The sequence below is a fragment of the Neomonachus schauinslandi genome, chromosome 5, assembly GCF_002201575.2.
Source record: "Neomonachus schauinslandi chromosome 5, ASM220157v2, whole genome shotgun sequence".
Lineage (NCBI taxonomy): Eukaryota > Metazoa > Chordata > Mammalia > Carnivora > Phocidae > Neomonachus > Neomonachus schauinslandi.
The window spans coordinates 6,368,806-6,391,090 of NC_058407.1; the positions used below are offsets into that span (position 1 = coordinate 6,368,806).

Genomic DNA, 22,285 nt, shown 5'->3' on the forward strand with positions numbered 1-22,285 from the left:
TTTGTCCGCAGTGTTCACTTTAAGCCTGAGACTGTTCCACCTTAATGACCTGATTTGGATGTGCCTTTTGTGCAGCCCCTAATTTGAGGTCTAATGTTGATGGCGGGTGTGGCTTTGAGTTTGAGTCAGACCTGGGCTTGAAGCCTGGCTCTGCCATTTATTAGTTTGTCCCGAGGCTGTCCAGTGGATCTTTGGACCTTGGCTTCCTGGTGTATGGAAGGGGACTAATGACATGTGCTTCAGAAATCACCAGTGCCCAGCACCGGGTCCGGCCTGCCCCGCTCACACCATGGCTCCACCTGCGTCCCCTGACCCAGGAGGGGTGTAATCCACGTAATCCACGTGACAGATGGCCTCCACCCCTGGCTCCCACACACGGCTCTTCCACCCACTACGTCCTACAACCCAGCTGCTCAGTCATGTTTTCGTTTTGTTCTCCGTGTATCCGGGAGCAGGGTGGAGTCCCTGGCTGGGAATGTTGACTTCAGTCTGAGCACAAAGGGCAACACGGGCACGTAGGGAGTGAAGTTGTTAGTTTGCCGACCAGCGGGTTGCTAGGTGAGAGCGAGTGTCTGCTAAATAGATTTCTGTCAAATATTGACTGTTACATTAGTGATGTCATGTTCTGGGGCAGATGTTTCCTCTGAATACTTCCAGAACACACAGGGGCGGGAAGTGTGCGGTGTCCAAAGCAGGCCACAGAAGTTCATGGATTATAAACGCTGTTCATCTCAGAGTGGTCCCCCTCTGGAATCGTCCAGGATGACACTTTCTGCTTTCTTATCAGCTCCGATTGTTTTTTCCCCTTTTGAAGGGGGCTGGAAGGGCGGGTTCCCAAAGTCTGAGGGTCATTTTCACAATGGTTCTTTTTTTGTTTGATTTGTTTGATTTTTTCCAGAGCATATTCATCATTTGCCTGCTTCTCAAATGGGCTGCTCCCCCGGTATTCCTTGGTGGGTGCTCAAGCTGGGAACCACAGTGTCTTCCTAAATGTCTCCCCTTCCCCACCCCGGGGTCCCTAAGCCTTGTGACAGCCTCCTCATTCAGCCTCCTTCTTCCCCGGGGCCTCCCCCCGGACCCCTACGGAGCCCCCACTGGTCTCAGCCTGCAGCCCCTTCCCACCCAGTCAGGCCCCAACCTCAGGTCAGTAGGATTTTTTTTTTTTTGACCTGTGGCCATTTCTCCCCAGTGTGCAGCAGTTCTTCAGTGCACTCCCCAAAGGACAAAGCCTCTTTTCCTTGGGAGGACTCAGGAGGCCCTCTGTACATGCTTTGTCCGCCAGCCCCAGACTCACCTGACTTTTCTCTCCCCGGCCTGTCCACCTTCCTCTGAGTACCATTTCGAGCTCTGCTGCCTCTCCCAGCCAACCAGGGTGGTGCTTTCTCCCAGCCACCTGGCCCTTGGTCTCCCCAGCATCAGGCTGTCAGCCTCCCGTGGCCCAGGGAGGCAGCTGAGGGTCTGCTGCAGGGACCCTGGCCGGCCTGTCTTTGGGCCCAGCACCTGGTTCTGCTCAGCACCTGGTACTGCTCAGCGGCCAGGCACCCACAAGGTGGCCGCTGTGTCATTTAATAGGTGCAGTGCCCAAGCGGAGTGCCTGCGGGCATTTCAGGATCCTTGGTGAGGCAATAGGAGCATCATCCAATTTTATTTCCTGTTTCTCATTTGGGAAGATGATGTATTAGTATGTCTTCTGATTTATCCTAGCCTGAACTATGTTGTATCTCACATACTTTTAAGTTAAAAATAGCATTTCCATACTTTTGTGCCTGGGAGCGTTCAAAGCGGTCCATTCCCTGCTCACTGCCCCCCATGGCTGGTGCTCCTTGAGCAGAAACAGAACCTGGGGGACCGCGGTGTCCCCTGTAGGGAGCCACAGGCTTCCCCTGTCTGCCACTTGTCCACATTATTATTATTATTTTTTAATTTTCAAGTTTAGCTTCCTTGATTTTTCTCATGTAAACTTGCTGCCCGGTCGCTCCCGTCGGAGCCCACGTTCTCCTTCTAGGTCCTCGGGTGGATCTTCAGAGACGGCGAACTCCTGAGCAAAGCCTCCTTCCTGGTTCAGGGGCGAGGAAGCTGTAGCTTGGATGGGGCTTCGGAGGTGGCCGGGCAGATGGCCTGGTGGCCGTGTAGCCCCGGCGGAGGGGTAGCGGGCCTCACTGAACCCCACTGGCAGCAGCCCTTGGGCAGGGGGCCAGGTGTGCCCCCCAGAACTATGATGGCAGGGGCCAGTGGGACCCTCATGGCCATCTGCACCAGGATACCGGAGGCTTGGCCAGGACGGTGGCCCTGGGGATGGCAGCGGCCGCTTCCTTGGAGCACCGGACACCCACCGAGTAGCCCCCGGAGCCACATAGGCCTTCGACCCTGGTCCCTGGGTCTACTGCTGCGGGGACGTCCTCTTCAGAACCTCAGCCTCAAGGGACATCCACGACGACACTTCCTGGCGGGTGCAGTGGGTTGGAGAGTGCCCCTCCAAAATTCATGCCAGCCCAGCACCTCAGAATGTGACCTTATTTGGAGGTGGGTCTTTGTAGGCATGATGAGTTAAGGATCTCAAGGTGAAGTCATCTCGGGTTTAGGCTGGACTCTAGGCCTAATGACTGGTGTCCTTATCAGAAGAGAGGACACAGACACAGAGAGAAGGCCACGTGGAAACGGAGGCAGAGACGGGGGTGAGGCAGCCCCTGGCTACGGAGCGCCAAGCAAGCCGGCGGCCACCAGAAGCTGAAAGAGAGGTAAGAACAGCCTCTCCCCGGAATCCTCCCTCAGCAGGAACCTACCCTGACAACACCTTGATTTCGGACCCTGGCCCCCCAAACCGTGAGAGAATAAATTTCTGTTGTTTCAGGCCACCTAATTTGTGGTGATTTGTTACAGCAACCCTAGAAAACCAGTACAGGGGTAGGAGAAGCGAGAGGTCCCGGGGCCTGGCGCACTTGGGGACCGGTGACCCACCTCGTCCTCTGTCAGGTTTGCCGCCTCAGCCCACCCAGCCTCACGATGAAGGCTCGCAGCACGGGTATTGTCCGGAGTGTGTCCTTGGAGAAGGGGCACACCTCCCGCCTCCCCGCTCCTAGGCGTCCACTTCCCCACCCGGTGGCCCCGGGCCCAGCCGTGAGCAGCCCCAGTTCTCTGCGTAGCTCTCACCTCAGTGTCCTGCCAAGTCAGATGCTTCGGAGAAAGCCAGAGTTTTCTGGGGGGTTTTGGTAAAGTGATCACTATGTGTGAATATGATGGCTGTTACCAGCCGGGGGGACCCCCCCGTACCAGTCCTCGCGCCACTGGTGCTTTGTGCCCCTGGTGTCCAATTCAGGGCCTTTCTCAGTGCCCCCGCCCCTTTCAATTCCAGGAGGGAACTGAGTCTTCGTGATTTTTGTCTCCTGCATTTGGTCCCCAGTGCACCTCTGCGCCCGCTCATTCCCCCGCCCCTCACTGCCTCCAGCCCCCCCTTCCTCCCCGGAGCTGCTTCTCCCAAGAGCGCACCTGAAGGGTCAGCTGCTGGTACCCAGATGCCTCCTGGGGAGGGGGAACCGTGGGGGCTCTCTCCTGCTGGGGGTCTCTCCTGTCGTGGCTGAGGACTCTGGGCAGGCCTGATTCCCATTCTGGCTGGAACAGCGAGCTGGACTGGCACCGAGATCCAGGTGTGCCCCACCCCCACCCCGCACAGAGCAGAGGCCTGCTGCTGCCTCATTTTCATTCTGTCCCAGGCCGTAGACCCTGCTGGCCTGGGTGGTCCACAGCCAGCCGGCCAGTGGTGAGGAGAAGACATCTTAAAATGCGGGCACCAGGAGCTGTTCCAGCTGGAGAGACCTCTGACATCGTCCCCGAGGAACAGAAAGTGGCCCTGGCAGACGGGGGTGGGCCCGGCCCTCACAGCTTGGTGTCCTCACGCAGACACGGAATATCAGCACCAGACAAGGCCACTCTGACGGATAATCATGAGAAAGACAAGACCCCTCGGTCATCACTGAACACTGACGACAGCGTGAACATCGCGCCGGCCACAGAATGACCAAACCCAGCTCTAGCCGGCTGCAGGCCCTGTGGACTAGGGGTTATTATTATTATTATTATTATTTTCAGTAAGCTCTATGCCCAATGTGGGGCCCGAACTCACGACCCCAAGATCAAGAGTCGCACGCTGTACCGACTGAACCAGCCAGGGGCCCCTGGACGAGGGTTACTGAGATGCCCCTGTCCTGACAGCGCCCAGTCCGGAGCAGAGCCCCACCTCCTCAGGCCCCCCGGTGCCCCCCAGCACCCGGCCAACACCCCGTAAGTCCTTCCTACCCCCTTGCCGAGCACCCCCTGCTGCCGTGGTGGCTCTCCCTCTAGGCCACGGGCGGTGGCCCCTCCAGTGTTGGTGGGGAGAACACGAGAACTTTGTGTAAGGCTTTCCCATGGCGGATTTCATTCGTTGCCATGTGGCTAAGGGTTAAGATGGACTTGGGTCGGCAGAGGCCTTGTTTAATCTTGGAGAACACGTAAACCCATTTTTCTCTCAGCCGGTGTGGCAGGCGGCGAGTGGTGAGGGAAGAACAGGCGAGGGGCTCTCTGGCCTCGGGCTTCTCTGCGCAGGAGCCCCACACCCCCCTTACTGGGGGGACGCAGCCGAGTGGTTACTTAGCTTACAGAGCATTTTCTCACAAAGACTTAAGGGCCTACTAAAAAATAATAATACCAAATATCCCAGCACCTAGTCGGAGAGCCACGGGATGCTGCCCAGTCCCTCACTGGGGGTGGGGGAGCTTCCCAAGGTCACACAGCTGGTGAAGGGCAGGGGCTCCACTGGGACCTGGCAAATGTGACTTCCAGCTCTTTCCAGCCCAGGGTGCCGTCTGCTGCAGAGGCTGTTTGGACAAAGAAACACCAGGTCACTATAGCAGTGGGACAGGATCCGGGGGCGGAAGTGAAAGATTATAATGGACACACATTGGCTGTCACTCTCCATCGATAAGGTCTGGGATGTGGGAAGCGCACAGGGAGACTGCAGGGGGTAGCGGAACAAGGACAGAAGAACCAGCTCTCTCCAGGCCCTCCTGCTCGCTCGCTGTGTGCCTGCGAGACAGTCACTTAGCTTCTCTGAGCTTTGTTTCCCCATCTGTGCCCGCCTACCTCACGTGGCCATCAGGAGGAAGGAAAGGCTGTGAAAGCGCCAGATCACTAGTTAACATGTTTGCGACATCTTTTGTTTTAAGACTCAGTGGCTGCCCTTGAGGAGTTCACAGGCTGGTTCTTGTAAAGACAAGGCATATGCAACATAGGCTCAGGGCTAGAGAAATGGTACGGGCAACACACGCTCCAGTGGTGGTGATCTGGGGTGGCTTCCTGGAGGGAACTTGAGTCTTGGGGACATGCCAGTGGGCTGTCCCATTGGCAGTTGAGGGGCTGAGGCTGGACTGTGACACAGAACTGAGGGCAATCAGCATAGAGAGGGGAAGGCTACCCAAGCAGGTGGCCTGAAGGCAGAGGCCGGCCCAGGCTAGCCCACAGAAACAGGCAGGGTGCAGCATCTCTCGGAGGCCAGGGGTGAGTGTTGCCTGGGGTCACGGAGCTGAGACCTAGGGGTGCCCTGGGACTTCACAATCTGGTAGTGCAAGGTCGCAGCATGGCAGGGAGACCCACGAGGAAGTGGATCAGCTGTGTAGACGAGTCAAGTAGGGAGATGAGGGAGAGAAGAGTGGGAGGGAGCCTCCCCAGGGCTGCGCATCCAACTAAAGATTATCATTCTAATGGCTTCATTCATTCATTCCACCAGATTTATTTGATGCTCCCTGTGTGCCTCGCTGCTCTAGGTGCTGGGGACATTTTGTTAAGAACAATGGGCCCATCCCTGCTATCATGGAGCATAAAATCCAGTGGGTGCTGGAGGAGAAAGCACCTCCTTGAACAGCTGTGTTGATGTACACACCATCAACACTCATTTTAAGTGTACAATTCAGTGATTTTTAGCAGATGTACAGAATTGTGCAACCATCACCACAGGCCAATTTTAGAACACCTCTGTCCCCCACCCAGATCCCTCGTGCCGGTTTGCAGTAACTTCCCATTCCCAGTCCCAGCCGCTGACAGCCACTCCCCTACTTTCTGTTTCTACGGAATGGTCTTTTTTGGACATTTCATGTAAATCCTATCCTGCGTGTGTCTTTGCGTCTAGCTTCTTTCACTTAGCATCATGTTTTTGAGGTTCCGGCATGTGCCAGCAGCTCATGCCTTTTTCCTGCTGAACGGTATCCCAGCGTGCGGGTGGAGAGACCACGCGGTGTCTACCCACCACGCAGCCAGTGAGTTGTTTTCACTCCTGAGCCATGTGAGTAACACCGCTCTGAGTGTTCATGCACAGTCTTTACGCGGACCGCTGTCTTCATTCCTCGCGGGTGGATATCAAGGAGTAGAATTGCTAGATCACAGGTGAATAAGCTTTTTAAGAAACTGCCAAGCTATTTTGCAAAGCAGATTTGTGCCATTTTGCATTCCCGCTGGCAGTGTGTGCGGTTCCCCACGTCCTCACCAGCACTGTCTGTCTGTCTTTTTAATGGCAGCCATCTTTGTGGATGTGAAGTGGCTTCTCCCTGGGGCTTTGATTTGCATTTCCCTGATGACTAATGATGTGGAGCATCTTTTCCTGGGCTTATGGAGCGTGTGTAGGTCTTCTTGAGAGAAGCCATATGAAAGGGATGCATTTGTCGCTGCTGGTAGGAGATGGTGACTTACGTTTAATTCTGTGGTGGAAGGTTTCATTGGCTCTTCCATGAAGCCTTTACTGACAGCTCTTGTCTACACTGGTCTCTCCTTTCTCTTAAAGTATAAAGCAGAAGTCAGATCATATCTGAGGCCTAATGCCTTCCAAAGGAACTGCCCCTGGCACTTAGAATAAACTCGAGCTCCTCACCTCTCTGGCCTGTCTCCCACCGCCCTCTCCCTTCTGCACGTGCTCATTTTGTTGGAGCCACAGCGGCCTCTGAGTGCCTCAGGGCCTTTGCACTGGTGGTCCCCTCTACCTGGAATTCTCTCCCCCTTGCTCGTTGCAGGCTGGCTCCATCTCACCGTTTGGAGCAGCCTGGCCCTCTCCTCTTAGAGAAGCTTTCCTGACCATCCTTCCCTGATGAGCCACAGTCTCTTATCACCTTCTGTTTGTTTCAAAGCATTGATCACTGTCTGGAATTATCTTAATCAGTTGTTTACTTGCTTCTTTACTTTCTCCTACACAAAGCCATCAGCAAGGGCCACCCCAGCCTTCAGCTGGCACTGGCCTGGCAAGAGCGGGCACTGGATAAGTGACGCTTGGATGACTGGCCCGAGGAGACTCAGGTGTCGGCTCACTTGTGACTGTCTTCACCCTCCACCCGTGTGGCTCCTCCTGCCCGGGCCTTTGCCATCCATCCCCAGGCTGAGATGAGGCAGAACTTGAGGTCACGGTGACATTATGTCCTGCATGTCCTCGATGGTAACTTGGTGAAGCATTTTTGGACAGTGTCGAGCAGCAGGCCTTGGGGGCATTGACAAGCCAGAGCAAGGCCAGGCAGTGTCTGAGGAATGGTTTAAAATCTGAGGAAATGTACTCTTAAGAAGAGAAGATTTTTTTTTTTTTAAAGGTTTTATTTATTTATTTGACAGAGAGAGACACAGTGAGAGAGGGAACACAAGCAGGGGGAGTGGGAGAGGGAGAAGCAGGCTTCCCACAGAGCAGGGAGCCCGATGCGGGGCTCGATCCCAGGACCCTGGGATCATGACCTGAGCCGAAGGCAGACGCTTAACGACTGAGCCACCCAGGCACCCCAAGAAGAGAAGATTTAAGGGTACCACAAAGTATTTGAAGGGCTGTACGTGAAGAGGAGTCATAGGTAATGGGATATGTCATGGAGGTGTCTCAGAGGGCAGAAGAAATGAGGAGGTGGATGTCAGTTTGGCTTAGGGAGGGCCTTTCTGTTAGCATTGCCTATTCTGGAATGGCTCATCTTACGAGGTAGTGAGCCTCCTGTCCTAGAGAGAGTACCACTCCCCGGGGTGTGGTAGAGAGGATACAGCATTGAGAAGGCTGGAACAGGTGGCTTGTCGGGCCTTTTTCCCTCTGAGCCTCTAGGAATCCCCTCAGCTGAAGGTGCGTGCTGCACTGTCCCAGCATTCAGAGGTGGCCTAGAATTTTGATCTGGTGCTTCCGGAAAAGAGGAGAGCACCATTTCAGGGCAGGGTGAGGAAGGTGAGCAGCGGGCATGTGCCAGCCTGGGTACTGGCCAGCACAGAGAGGATTTTCTGCTCGCTGGCTGATTTGTGGAATATTCCTCTCCCCCATCGCAGGTCTGCCCCGTGAGGGCAGGGGCTCGTCTCACTCACCATGGCATCCCCAGTGCCCACAACAGCGTCCAGCACTTAGTTGGTGCTCAGCAGACCAGACTTCAAAACCTGGCTCTGGAATCCGAGTCCTTGGGAGAATCCCTGCCCACTCACTTGCCGTGTGCTCTCAGCTCCTTCGCCTCTCAGCGTCCGCCTCCTTGTTTGCTCAGTGTGTGTGGTGATGTGAGGGTGACCGTCATCCCTACCAGCCAGGACGTTGCTCTCCTGCTCTCCTCAGTGGCAATGATCTTTGTGGCTGGGTCCTGCCTCCTCCATTCCCACTGTCCATCCACCGGGCAGCAGTTTCCAGATCCCACCCACTGGCTCTGGGGAAGAGCACCCTGGCTGGTGGACCAGGATGTGGACGGATGCCAAGGGAGGGTGAACTTGGGGCTGGCTGAGCGCTGGGCCCGGTTAAGGCTGAGTCACAGCCACAAAAACTGAGGGGTGTGTCCTGGTGATACGACACTCTCTTCCGGCCAGGAGGGTGCTGTGTCTCATGGCTGAGGGCAAGGGAGCCCAAAGAGAAAGGCTTTGAGAAAGAAAGGAAGCAAGACAAATGGAAAATCTCAACCAACAGCCACCGGGGAATCCCCTTAGCTTGAGAGGAGCTTTGGAGCCTCACCTCCCCACCAGCATGCGGCCTGGCCTGTCACTTGGCCTAGAGTGGCTTTCCCGTCTGCAAATACAGGTGAACCTCTAGGCACCCCCTTCCCAGCCATCCATGCCCCCAGGCCCATGCACTGTCTTGTCCCAGGACCACAGCTCAGGCTGTGTTCCCCCAACCTGGCCTGCCCTTCTGCCCCCCCCCCCCCCCCCCCCACCTGCTGAAATCCTGCCCTTTCCTGAGGCCCAATTAAAACACCATGTCCTTGAGGCCTCAAGCCATTTTCTGATGCAGCACCTGCCCCCTCCTCTGCCTGCCCTTGAAATTTCAGGCTTCGGCGACTATACCCTGCAAGTCAGTTGATGTTCCACACTTACCTTAGGCTCATCTCTCTCCCCCACACTGGATCATCTTCCCTTCTTGCCTCCCCCCCACCAGCTTGAATATGGTTCTGACGGCCTCAAACATTTTCATATAACTCCACACATATTTAACCAAATTGATCACAGGTGCTTTTTCTGATCTCACAGTTCTATGACACAAGAGTCTGTAAATACAAAATGATTGCCCATTGAAAAATATATATATATTGCCGCTTCCTAGTCCTTACCCAAATGAGCTGACAACTTGGGTCCTCACAAAAACCTGCACATGAATGCTCACAGCAGCTTTACTCATAATTGCCAAAACTTGGAAGCTACCAAGATATCCTTCAGTGGCTGAATGGATACACTGTGTTGCATCCAGATAATGGAATATTATCACAGATAATAAGAAATGAGCTATCAAATCACAAAAAAGACGTAGAGGAAACGTAAATGCATATTGCCAAGTGAAAGAAGCAAGTCTGAAAAAGCTACCTACTGTGTGGTTCCACTCCATGATGTTCTGGAAAAGACCAAACTATGGAGACAGTGAAAGACCGGTGATTGCCAGGGGTTGGAGGGAGGGTGGGAGGGACAGGTGGAGCACGGAGGATTTTTAGGGCAGGGAAACTATTCTGTATGACACGGTAAGATGGACACATGCCATTATGCATTGGTCAAAACCCATCAAATGTATGACAGAGTGCAGCCTACTGCAAACTGTGTATTTTTGTGAGTAATAGCATTGGTTCATCAACTATAACAAATGCACTACACCAATATGGATGTAAATAGTGGGGAAATCTCTGGAGGGGGAGTTGTGGATAGGTGGGTGGGAACTCTGTACTTTCTTTTTTTTAGGATTTTATTTATTTTTTGACAGAGAGAGACAGCAAGAGAGGGGACACTAGCAGGGGGAGTGCGAGAGGGAGAAGCAGGCCTCCCGCTGAGCAGGGAGCCCGATGCGGGGCTCGATCCCAGGAGCCCGGGATCACGACCTGAGCGGAAGGCAGACGCCCAACAGTTGAGCCACCCAAGCACTCCAGGTGGGAACTCTGTACTTTCTGATCAGTTTTTCTGTACACCTAAAACTGCTCTAAAAAAGTCTACTCATTAAAAAAAAAAAGAAATCACTTTTTCTATGGCACTGAAGATGTTCCTCCTTTGGAGACTGCGTATCTCCCCTCTATGTGGTTCCTCTCTTTTTCTCCCCAAAGGCCTGAGCCACAGGAAGAGCTCCAGGGGCTTTGGCTGAGTTTCCTACCATGCCCGGTGCTGTAGGCGAGAGATTTACACATCTGCACATCAAGGGTTTGGGCGGCAAACAGTACCTGAGCCCGGGGTAGGGGGCTATGGGGTTCTGAGAGGCCTGGGTTGGGCCCACCATGGAGAAGGGCTCTCACACGCACAAAGGTTGGGCAAAAATGGCTGCTGCAGATCTTGGTATCACTCCTCCCTTCCTAGAGCTAGGTTTGTCACTTCTCTGAACCTCCCTTTTCTCATCTGTAAATGGGGAGGATAATTCCTACCCCACAGTTGGGAGGATTACATCTATTCCTAGACTGCTTCCTACCGTCAGGCATGGCTTGGCTCCTTGGATCTGGTTGGAAGGCCCACGGACTTTTTAAAAAAAGTGCCCAACCTGCAATTTGACAAATGAAGACAGCAGGAGAGTTGCAGGAGATGACTTCTGTGTTGTCAGAAAGCGGTTTCCAAAGAGGGAGAGGGCTATGTGGGAGGTCTTCTGGAAGCATCCAGAGGAGGGCCTCCAAGGAGGAGCGGTATTTGTCTGGGAGGGCACATTAGCCATCAGCTGGTGAGGAATAGTCAGCAGGAGCCAAAGAAAGAAAGTTGGAGAGAGCACCACAGAGCAAATGCCCAGAAGCCGCCTCCGATGTCTGGCAGGGCTCCAAAGCCAGAGCTCAGGCAGACTCCCGGACCAGGGAGGCAGCCTCTGCTCTCTCTGTGCCCTCTCTTCTGAGAGACTCCGCATGGTCTGGGGGAGTGTGAAAGGCATGCTTTGGGAGCCAGACAAGAGCTGTGTGACCTTGAACAAGTCACTTTACCTCTCGAACCTCCGTTTCCCCAAGTGCAGAGTGGGACTGATGTGAGTGGCTGTATATAAAACACACTCATGGGGCCTGACACCATGGAAAGGGGTCATTTGGGTGGCAGCCATGATTATTATTGGGGGCTGGGAGAAGCCAGGGCCACTTGAAGCCCTTGGACCCTCCCTGGGTGCCCAGCCCGAGATCTGCCCCAGTAGGTGCTCATTGTAGGCTGATGGACCCATAAATGAGGGAGTGGTGGCTCTCTGCCAAGACCTGGTCCCGGGGAGGGCCTGGTGCTGGGTGCCACTGTGGACACACCGCACGAATGCCGTGACCTGTAATTAACCCAGGCCTGGCTTGCCGGGCGGGCGGACAGGCGCTCCCTGGTGCCCATGTGATACTCTGGTCGGCCTCAGTGAGCACACGTGCCACAATCTGAAATCCCAGCCGCAGGCTGGAACCAGTTGCACAGAGAACAGAATTGTCACAACAGGAAGGGCGTGTTTGGAGCCTGCCGGAGGGACGGTGGAGGGAGCCTCGGCCCTGCTCTCCTGCACCCCAGGCCACCCAGGAGCGGCCAGACCCCAGATGCCTAGAACATGGCTACGAGGACCGTGTGCTTGGCAGGGTGCTGGATTCAGCCCTGGCCAGCCGCACCTGACCTTGGTCTTGAACTGTAAGGGGGGTTGTTTGCCCATAGCCTTTAGGAATCTGCCTGCAGTCGACCTCAGGCCAGCAGCCCCTCACTCCCACTGCCCCCATTACCTGCCCCTGATACGTGTCCTCCCAAGGCCTGCTTATCTCTTCAAGGATCTGCTCAAACTCTGCTTTTCTCAGGAGCTGCCCAGGACCCCAAATATTTGCTTGGACCCCTCTGGAGCCTTGCTCACAGCCTGCCTCCTCTTGTCCCCCACCCAGCAGGAGGTGCTCAAAAGTGGGGAATGTGTATTTTTCATTCATGCCTCCCTTGGTCCCCGGTATTATGTGTCTGCTGTGTTAGAGGGAGAGGTAGGGTTAGTGTGGGGGAAGAATGTTGGAGAAGGAACCAGAAGCCCCAAGTTTGAGAAGGACCCCTGGTGCTGATGACTGGAAAACCTGGGCAACTCACCTGACTTCCCTGGGCCTCTGCTTCCTCACCTTAGAAGGAGGGTAGGACTCACCTGTCATCCTTTGGGGTCTTCTGGCCTTGATACTGTCTGGTCCCAGTTGCTCTCCCCAGCCTCTTCCTGCCATTCTCTTCCCTGCCCCACTGCCTGCCCCGTACTGCTAATGTGAAATCATCGATCCCCGTGCCTATTAAGCTGCTGGCTGCTTATTCTGGTCTATCGTCCTTCATTCATGCACTGGGATAAGAAAAGGAATATTCCTTAGTCACACACGCTTCTGAGGCTCTGCCACCTGGCGTCGACAGCGCTGGTTAAGTTGATTCAAAACCATTCGTACTCACCCTGGCAGCCTCTAGCTTGGATCTCTCATCTGCCGCCCAAACTCAGAGAGAAGAGAAAGTGGCTGGCATGGGAGGTCCACCAGGCAGAGGAATTGCTTGAACTTGATATGGAGGGTCTTGACCTCCCCTATCTTCCCACCCCCAGTGGGGTTGTTTGGACTGGAGGGTGGGTTGGTTTGTTTTAAAGATTTTATTTATTTATTTATTTGACAGAGAGCACAAGCAGGGGGAGTGGCAGGCAGAGGGAGAGGGAGAAGCAGGCTCCCCCAGAGCAGGGGGAGCCCGATGTGGGGCTTGATCCCAGGACCCCGGGGATCACAACCCCATCTGAAGGCAACTGAGCCACCCAGGCGCCCAGGAGGGTGGGTTCTGACGTGTTGTTCTCAGACTTGCTTGGACACCCCCACGGAGGGAGAAGGGGGGACAGGGAGATGAGGCGGAGGCAGGAATGAAGCTTGGGAGGAACAGAGGGCCGTGGGAGTGGGAATGCAGGCAGAGGGTGGGGCGGCCTGTGAGAGCGAGATGGTGCCCACGTTCCTCCGTGGGTGATAACCTGAGAGCGAGGCCACCTCCCCTGGAACAATGTCTACTCTCCGAAGCAGCGCCCTTTGGCTCTGCTGCTCTTGGGCCAGGGAGTGTGGGAAAGGGAAAAGGAGCCCGCATGTCCACTGGGGTCTGCCAGGCCCCTCACCTGCTCACTCTTCCCTTCGCAAACCAGGAGGTGGATCTGGCAAGCAGGTGCACGATGGCATGAGCCAATACCAGCATCCATCAGGCTGGTACCTACTGTGTGCTGGGCACCATGGGAAGGATTTTTCATCTATTACTGCATTTAATTCCTAAATGGCCATCCTGTTAGGTAGGGGCAAGCCATCACTCTTGAGATGTGAGAGTGAGTGAGGCTGAGAAGTGAGGTGACTCGCCCAAAGCTGTACGCTAAAAACAAACAAACAAAAAAACCAAAAAGAAAAGAAAAGAAAAAAAGCTTCAAACAAAAGCAAAACAAAACAAAATGAAAAGAATGAGGAACCTCTGAGCCTGTGACTGAGCCCTAGGTTTTTCTAATTGCTGGGGGAAAAAATTTAGCAAAAGATTAAATAGCCCATGTCTCTCAGTCCTCTCCTCCTCCTTTCTTCTGACGCCATGAAGTGACTGGGACCTGGGTAAATATTAACCACAGTGGTGGTGTCTGTGGGAGCCTGACCTCCACCGCCTGCTTCTTGTACTCCTGCCTTGATGGTGGCATTATGGCATGTGGCATTATGCCACATATAATCCTGGGCCCAAGATCATTCCACCAGGAAGTGACCCACCCACCCCAGGAGAGGTGTGGCCGCCCCTGAGGCAGAGTCCCCCTCCCCGCCATCCAGTATTTCACAGATGGCGACTGAACACGTCAGGTGCAGACACACGACACAGGACGCAACAGGTGGTCTGGGGGCCAGGAGCAGCCCTTGATGGCTCCCCACTGTCTTCAAGTTCTTTGTGTCTTTATCTGTGGCATTCTCCATGAAAAATTACATGTGATCAGTAGCAGCATTTGATGGGTGTTCATTTATTTTATAATGTAATTATGGTATACAACTTCTTTTATAAGTTCAAGTTTATAACATTCATCTGTGATGAAGCGAATCAATAAGGGCAAAGTCACTTTTTTTTTTTTGATGAATGCACATTTTGAGGCTGCTGCAATGTTTTAATTTTTTTTTAAAAGATTTTATTTTTATTATTTATTTGGCAGAGAGACACAGCGAGAGAGGGAACACAAGCAGGGGGAGTGGGAGAGGGAAAGGAGGCTTCCCACCGAGCAGGGAGCCCGATGCAGGGCTCGATCCCAGGACCCTGGGATCATGACCTGAGCCGAAGGCAGACGCCCAACGACTGAGCCACCCAGGCGCCCTGCTGCAATGTTTTTAAAAAACATAAGCAGGGGGAGTGGCAGGGAGAGGGAGAAGCAGGCTCCCCCAGAGCAGGGGGGCGCCTGGGTGGCTCAGTCGTTAAGCGTCTGCCTTCGGCTCAGGTCATGATCCCGGGGTCCTGGGATCGAGCCCCGCATCGGGCTCCCTGCTCGGCGGGAAGCCTGCTTCTCCCTCTCCCACTCCCCCTGCTTGTGTTCCCTCTCTCGCTGTGTCTCTCTCTGCCAAATAAATAAATAAAATCTTTAAAAAAAAAAATTAGGTTTGGTATGCCATTTTATTTTGTATCCAGGGAATCTGGAATCACAGAAGTAGTTGCATATGGTAACATTGTATAACAAAATAAAACAAGATTTTGTTATACAATCACAGAATGCCCTTCCATTTAGCTGATCCAGGAGCCCACCAAGGGAAAGATGATGCTCTGGATTGAGAATGCAGTCACTGTTGGCATCCAGGACCTTCTCATCCTCCTGAATGGCAGGACCTCAAAGAGGGACTGTGGGAGTGAGCCTGTATGTTCATCAGAGGGTAGAAAATGCTTTATACAATGTATCACATAAAGTCTGGGCATTAAGTCCTTCCTTCAAAGTTTCAAAACATTCACTTTCATGCATTGGTTTCCTTGTTGCCACTTGTTCCAATTTGGCACAAACGGCAACACTGAACCCTGCTCCCCCCTCCCCCCGAGCCTCCACGCTTTGTAAAAGTATGAAGAATCGTTCAGGAATAGTGCTTTCAAACCATATGAGGCATAAGAACCAATTGAGGAACTTGTGGAAAATGGGGCGCTCCTGATGCAGGGTGTCCTGGAGATGCCCACAGTGGGAAATGCTGTCCCGTTGATGTGACCACGTCCTGCTGACTTTGGGTGGGAGCTGGTCTCAGGCCCGAGTGTCCTACCCAGCAGCGTTGAGTTGAACGTGGCCCTCGTCAAGTACAGCTGTGTTGTCGATGGTACAAAGTTACGTGAGCAGACGTGCACAGGCCAGAATGGAACGAAACAAAGCGAGGCAAGAAAGGCCGGGATAATTGCCTCCTAATCAATGACACATTGCAAGGAATCCAGATCTTTCTACAACTTGGCAGGGAAGAGCTTCCTTCTGAGGTATATCCAGAAATGTGCGCCTTTAGTCGCAACACTTAACGCTTAGCTGTCTCTAAAATATTAATAGTTGATGCAGAGTACATGTTCTTGCATCTGGCTTGTTTGATCACAGTTAAACAAATTTTAAAGTTAAATCTACCCTGAGGCACTCTTATAAAATGTGTGTGTTGGGGGGCGGAGGGGTCCTTGGACACACTCAACAGCTGCCAACTGTGCCAGGATCCGTCCTCAGAGCAGGTATGATCTCATGAATCCTTGAGGTTTCCCTAAGCACTTGATTATATGATTATCCCCATTTTACAGTTGGGAAAATGGAGACCTGGAATGACAAAGTAACTTGCCAGCACCCATAGCTATTTGTGGCTCAGCTGCCTTCCCCACCTTATTTCCCCTTATGCCTGCAAGGCTCTGGCCAAGCGGAACCCTCCTCTCTTCCTGGAGAGCAGGATTTCTTGCCTCTGGGCCTTTGCTCTCCTCATTTCCATTCACTTTGGATCAGTTAAATGCCACTGCCTTCAATATTGTTGCCCTCCCACTGGAGGGTTTCTGGTTCTTGAGGATCACTGCTGTCCCTTGATGGGGAGGTCTCTTGTAGACTCTGTGTCTTTGCTGGGTCTTCTCAGGAGCAGAAGCAGCAGGACCCAGGTCCATCCCTCCCTGAACTGCCAACTCCCCCCTGCCCTGCCCCACACATTGTAAACACTGGAATTATTTATAGAGTGAATGTCTGTAGCAGATTTTGAATTTTTATTTATTATTTTTTTAAGATTTTATTTATTTTTTTGACAGAGAGAGACAGCGAGAGAGGGAACACAAGCAGGGGGAGTGGGAGAGGGAGAAGCGGGCTCCCCGCCGAGCAGGGAGCCCGAAGCGGGGCTTGATCCCAGGACCCCGGGATCATGACCTGAGCCGAAGGCAGATGCTTAACAATTGAGCCACCCAGGCGCCCCAGATTTTGAATTTTTAAAAAGATTTTATTTATTTGTCAGAGCGAGAGAGCGCGCACAAGCAGGGGGAGCGGCAGGCAGAGGGAGAAGCAGGCTCCCCACTGAGCAAGGAGCAAGATGCAGGGCTCCATCCCAGGATCCTGAGATCATGACTCGAGCTGAAGGCAGACACTTAACCAACTGAGCCACCCAAACGTCCCACAGATTTTGATTTTTTTTCTTGAACAAGGAACATATATCACTGTGTAAGAAAGACTATTTTTACCAGCAATACAATTATATCTGGGTTTTTGTTTTTTGTGAGAATGTTTTGATCTCAATTAAAATACATGTTGACTTGGGTCGTGTGTTTATCGAGACTGCTTAGGGGGAAATGACTAATAAAGGACTGAGTCAGTCTTGGTCCCAGACCCAGGTAATGGGCACATTTTGCGGGGAGGAGGGGACAAAATGGCAGTTGACATGACCGCATGTTAACAGCTCAGATACTGAGCACTCATACCTGCATGCCCAGAGCTGCTCTCCATACTTTTACTTCTTTGTCCCACTTACCCCTGACCACAACCCTGTGAGATGCGCTCTGTTATCACCCCCAGGTCACAGATTGGGACACAGACGTGCAGATTGCTGCAGTGACTTGCCCAGGCCCCTCAGTGGGGAAGGGACAGAGGCAGGTTTGGGCTCCAGGCCCGTATGAATATGATTGAAGAAGGAGGCTGGATACACTATTGTGAAATGTTTGTGGGGATCAAAGCTGGGATGGTCACAGCTGGCAAAGGGGAATTCTCTTTGGAAAAATACCCTGATAAGCTGCTGGGATGGAAGGCAAGACTCAAAGAGTTCAGCAACAGTGTCATATTGCCGGGGGCAAGAAAATGAGAGGAATTTTGGTTTTGCCCTAATGTTAGGAGTTAAGTAGTCAAGGTCAGGGTCCCCAACAAGAAAATATGAAGTCAGGACAGCTAAAATAAAACAGCACTAACATCCTGTTCTGCAGCTTAGACAGGACCTGCACTAACATTCTGCTTTGCAGCCCTTGCAGAAATGACTTCTGCAAAATGTCCTAAAATAAGACAGTTAACCACAAAAGCATTTGTCAATATCACGGGCAAGGGGCAGTTAACACCTAAGCCCCCAGATGTCAGCCAAAAAAGATCATCAGTGCATAAACATTAACCTAACAGTAGACAGATATGTGACCAAAGCCCTGATTTGTACGACTCAGCATAGCCTGGCTGCTTAAAATAGTTCCGCAAGAGAGCTCCTAAAACCCCTAAACTTAGAAACTCCGGGGGCAACCCTTTTGGGCCCCCCTCCCTCTCTGGGACCTTTATACTATCGCTCAATAAACTTCGCTTTGCTGCTCACCACTCTTCATCTGGTTTACCTCGTCATTCTTTGAAGTGGCCTGACCAAGAACCACGGGCACTAAGGGGACAAAAATCCTGTAACACTAAAAAGGAAAGAAAGAGGCAAGAAAGGAGCCAACGTGTAGATGCTGGAGTGCTGCCTGGGTCATATGGCTAGGAAGTGACCTCTAGGGCTACGAGGCCAGAAAGGCTCAGGAGGTGTCTTGTTGCTGGGCAGTGCCAGGCTCACCACCTCCCTGTGGTGTCCAGTCTGCAGGAACCCCTTCCAGCCTCACCAGTGCTTGGTGTGAAGGGGGATGTGTGTGAGCATGTGTGTACAGGAGAAGGGGATGAGGGCAAGGACTGAAGAGCAGGAGGTTGGAGGACCACGCAGGTCACCAGCACCTGTTCAGACACCTCTAGCCACAATTATCTATTGCAAACCCAATGCTACATTCCAAACAAACAGTTTGGAAAGTGAAAAACCACTCTATTTCTTTGTGGTCTGTCTCAGTTCCTATTCATAGGTAGTAGACTCATATACTCCCCACCATTTTGTGTCCTGCTTTCCCTTTGACCATTTTAGTTCAAGCGTTTTCCAGCATTGCTACACGGTCCTCCTGATTATTCTCCAGGTGGTGGTGTGGAACCAGCACAGGCCTGGGTTGGGGGGGACCTGGTTTCTAATCCTGGCTCTGCCATTTACTCTCTTTACTCCAGACATCCGTCCCCCCCCCCCCAAGTTGCTCAGGCTCCAAACCCTCCCTTGGGCATAGGGTTTTTGTCCTCTCCAGGAGGACCACAGGAAGCAATGCTTGGAAAGTGCTGAGGGTAGTGAGCCGTGAATGCAGCAATTTTTTACTCATTATTCTCTCTTTCTGTAGAATGGGGCTGATAACCCATTAGGCAAGGTCTGGTAAGAACTAGAAATAAAGTGGTCCATTGTGCAGTGCCCGGCGGCTCTCCCTGGCTGCTCCGTACACACACACACACACACACACACACACACACACACACACACACACACCCACCCACCCACCCACCTCCCGCCCCCCGGCTTAAACTAAGCGGCTCAAGAGGGATCTACACCTGTGGCGGGAATCTGAGGAAGCCCTGTTGACACTGGCTTTCCTGAGTGCCCCAGGAGAGGAAACTTTCAGAACGACTACTTCCCTGAACCCCCAGTCAGGTGAGGTGCTGCCCTCCCGCGCCCCCCGCGCCCCCCGCGCCTGGGTACCAGCAAAGCCGCAGGACTCAAGCCCCAGGGAGTGAGCCCCGCGAAGCACAGCCCCGGAACGACCACAGGACAGTGACACCCCCCCCCCCGCTCCCGGCACCCTATCAGTTGGTTAAGTAGGCACTCCCCCTTTGATGGACAGGAGACGCCGCCAATGGCGCCCGGGGGAGGTCCTTTTGTGCCCCAGGGGCGTGCCGCCGCCTTGTACCCTGGCCCAATCTGGGATGCCGAAGGGGCCGTGGGGCGGGGCCCGGCGCCCAGCAGCCAATGGGACGAACACAGCGGGCGCGGCGGGGGCGGTGCGCTGGTGGCTGGCGGCAGCGGCGGCCGCAGCGGGGCAGGGCCAGGGCTGAGGAGTGCGGCCGGAGCGAGGGCGAGAGTCGGACCCGGAGACGCCGTCGTGGCCGGAGCGGGGTGAGCGGCGAGTCGGGAGGAGAGCGGCGGCCGAGGTGAGGGCCGCGCCGCGACGGTTGGGGCGCCGCGGGCGGGCGGCGGGGCCCGCGCCCTGTCAGGCCGCCGCTCCGGGGCCGCGCTCCGTGCTCGGGGGAAGCCTCTGCGGCCGCGCGGCCGGCGCGCGGACTTCCTGTCGCCGTGGGAGGGGGCGTGTTCGGGGGCCGCGGCGGGCGCCGGAGGGCTGGTGAGGGCGGGTGGGAGCCGCGGGGGGCGGGCTCGGCGCGTGGCTCCGGGACGCGGGCGGGCGAGTTCTCGGGCGGAGGTCGCGGGAGAGAGAAGTACCGCGTCGGCCCGCGGGCTTGGAGCTGCTGCCGAGGGGCAGGTGGGCGGCTCCAGAGAGACTCGGGGAGGAGCCGCGGGCGCGCTCCAGGGGAACCCGCGAAGCCGAGGGGCGCAGAGGTTCGCTGGGGGACACGCGGGAGGCGAGGGCGGCTGCGGGAGCGGCGCCGGAGCAGCGATGTGGCTGGTAAGCGCCAGTTGGAGGGCAGGGCTGGGTCCGAGGGGTGGCGGGGGCAGGCGGGACACAGACGCGGATGAACTTATCTGGGGCACTTTGAGACAGCCCTTCCTTTCCACCCTCCCCGTGTCTCTCCTGTCTCCACGGGGGTGGGGGCGGCGAGGCCTTCCTTGCAAGCAGATCCTAGGCTGGGGGGGACAGGCAGGAGAGGCTGGGGCTGTTGGCCCGTCCACCCTCGGAATTTCCCAGACTGTCATTGATTCTTAGAAACGTGAGCGCTTTCTCTCTTCTGGGGTTTTCGAGCCTGCTGGCGCATCGGAGGGGTTCCGGGCTGGAGAGGTAGCGATTTCTGCCCCCTAATTTCAGTCGTTCATTGGGGTTTTGGCTCCACCAGAGAAGGGCGATTTTCTTTTCCGATGGAGCTGGTCGGGAGAGCAAGCTGTGCTGTCTCCTTGGGGCCCCGCTCAGCTCTAGCCAATGAGGATGCTGCTCTCCAGTTGGGTGCCCAGGGGAAGGCGGCCTTCAAGGTGGGGTGTGTGTAACCATTCCTGGGTCTTCTCTACCGCGACTATCCTGTGTTCTTTTTTGTGGTTAAGGAGGGTAGGCTGTCTAGAGTCTCCGCGGCTACTCATTACACTGTTTACCAAACACTTCCTGGCTGTCCTGATGAAAATCAAGAGAATTGCTAAAAGAATTCAGACCTGAGCTGCTGCTGGTGAGCTCACAGCTTCCTTCCCTCCTCTGCAGTTGTATGCTGAAGTGCTGTTTTAACCCTCCTGGGATTGCCAGCTTGGAGCCCAGGACGAGGAAACCAACCAGGTGGGCGCAGTTGAATGCCAGCCCTCCGGTTCTGCCCGCAGATGTTCTTACTCCACTTGATTCACAAGCCTGCTTGCAGCCTCCACATACAGGCATTGAATAGGAGCCAGTGCATCTTGGGTTTCTCTTGATTCATTCACATGGGAAACTCATCTGTGTGCATTTAAACTTAATTCTAGAGCTTGGCAGTCAATCTCCTTGGTGAGGTTATGCTAGTTGAGATACGAGGTCACATCAAAAACTTTTCTGTGGTGAGTGATTTTCTTTTGACAACTGTCTTCAAGCTTTAAAGAAACTGGCCAGTAGGCTGATGATATTTATTCCTTGGGAAAGTAACATAACATAGAGGAATAGAAACGTGATTAGCTCTGCACTCTTGATTGACTTTTTTGGAGAAGAATTAAAAAACCCATTTGAATGGAAACAGCTCATGCTGTTTGGGAACTGGAACTTTATTACTTTTAGTCTTAAATATATGAGAGGTCATAATATTTAAATAACCGAAAAGTATGTATATGTGAAAAACAGTACTTGGGTTTCGGACATAGCCTGGTGCTAGGAGATAAGGTTGTCTTTCCCTAGTGCTGGATGCCTAATCCAGATCTCTGATAGCTAGACCAGTGGGGGTGGGAACTGAGGGGCATTTGTCCTTTACCTTTTCATTTTCTCCTCTATTCACTTGAAAGTCTGCGTAGACCAAGTTAAGGACATGATGCTCAGGCTTCCTGCTTGTGACAGGGTTATCAGTTGATTCCAGGATGTTAGGGAATATCAAAAGGATTTCATAGATTCCTTAATAATAATGGTGCCTTGTGTTTAGAGATCGGGTAGCATTTACCAAGGGCTTTCTGGCCACCCTCACCTGAACTTCCCAGCTGACTCGAGCCTGCCTTATCTGCCATCAGATTGTCATGGCCGCTTTGCTGAGGCCACCTTGTAGATTATGGGGGGTAATGACCACATTCATGTGAACGGTAGTGCTGGCTCAGTTTTTTTCCCAGTTAGGTGGTTTGTGACGGCAGTGGCGTACCTGAGAGCAGCGTAGCAGTGCCCTCAGTTATGAAGTCAGTTTGCATTCCACAGGTGGAGACCTTTCTTTATGGCCCTGGCAGTGATCCTTCACACACCTGAACGCGTCTCGGTGCTTGAAACCTGACTCCTGATGGGTCCCAGTGCTGGTCTCTGGGACAGC

The 22,285-nt window shown here is 53.8% G+C and overlaps 1 protein-coding gene across 3 annotated transcripts in view; it reads left to right on the top strand.

The window, feature by feature from the left end:
• Positions 1 to 19,679: 19,679 nt before the first annotated feature.
• PACSIN2 (protein kinase C and casein kinase substrate in neurons 2) overlaps positions 19,680 to 22,285 on the top strand; it is a 134,391-nt gene continuing 131,785 nt past the window's right edge. For 2 of the 3 annotated variants that reach the window (XM_044915314.1, XM_021687456.1), the window contains exon 1: positions 19,680 to 19,813. The gene's annotated coding sequence lies outside the window, so the exon portion shown is untranslated. The remainder of the gene's footprint in view (positions 19,814 to 22,285) is intronic. The other variant, XM_021687457.2, reaches the window with a different exon arrangement.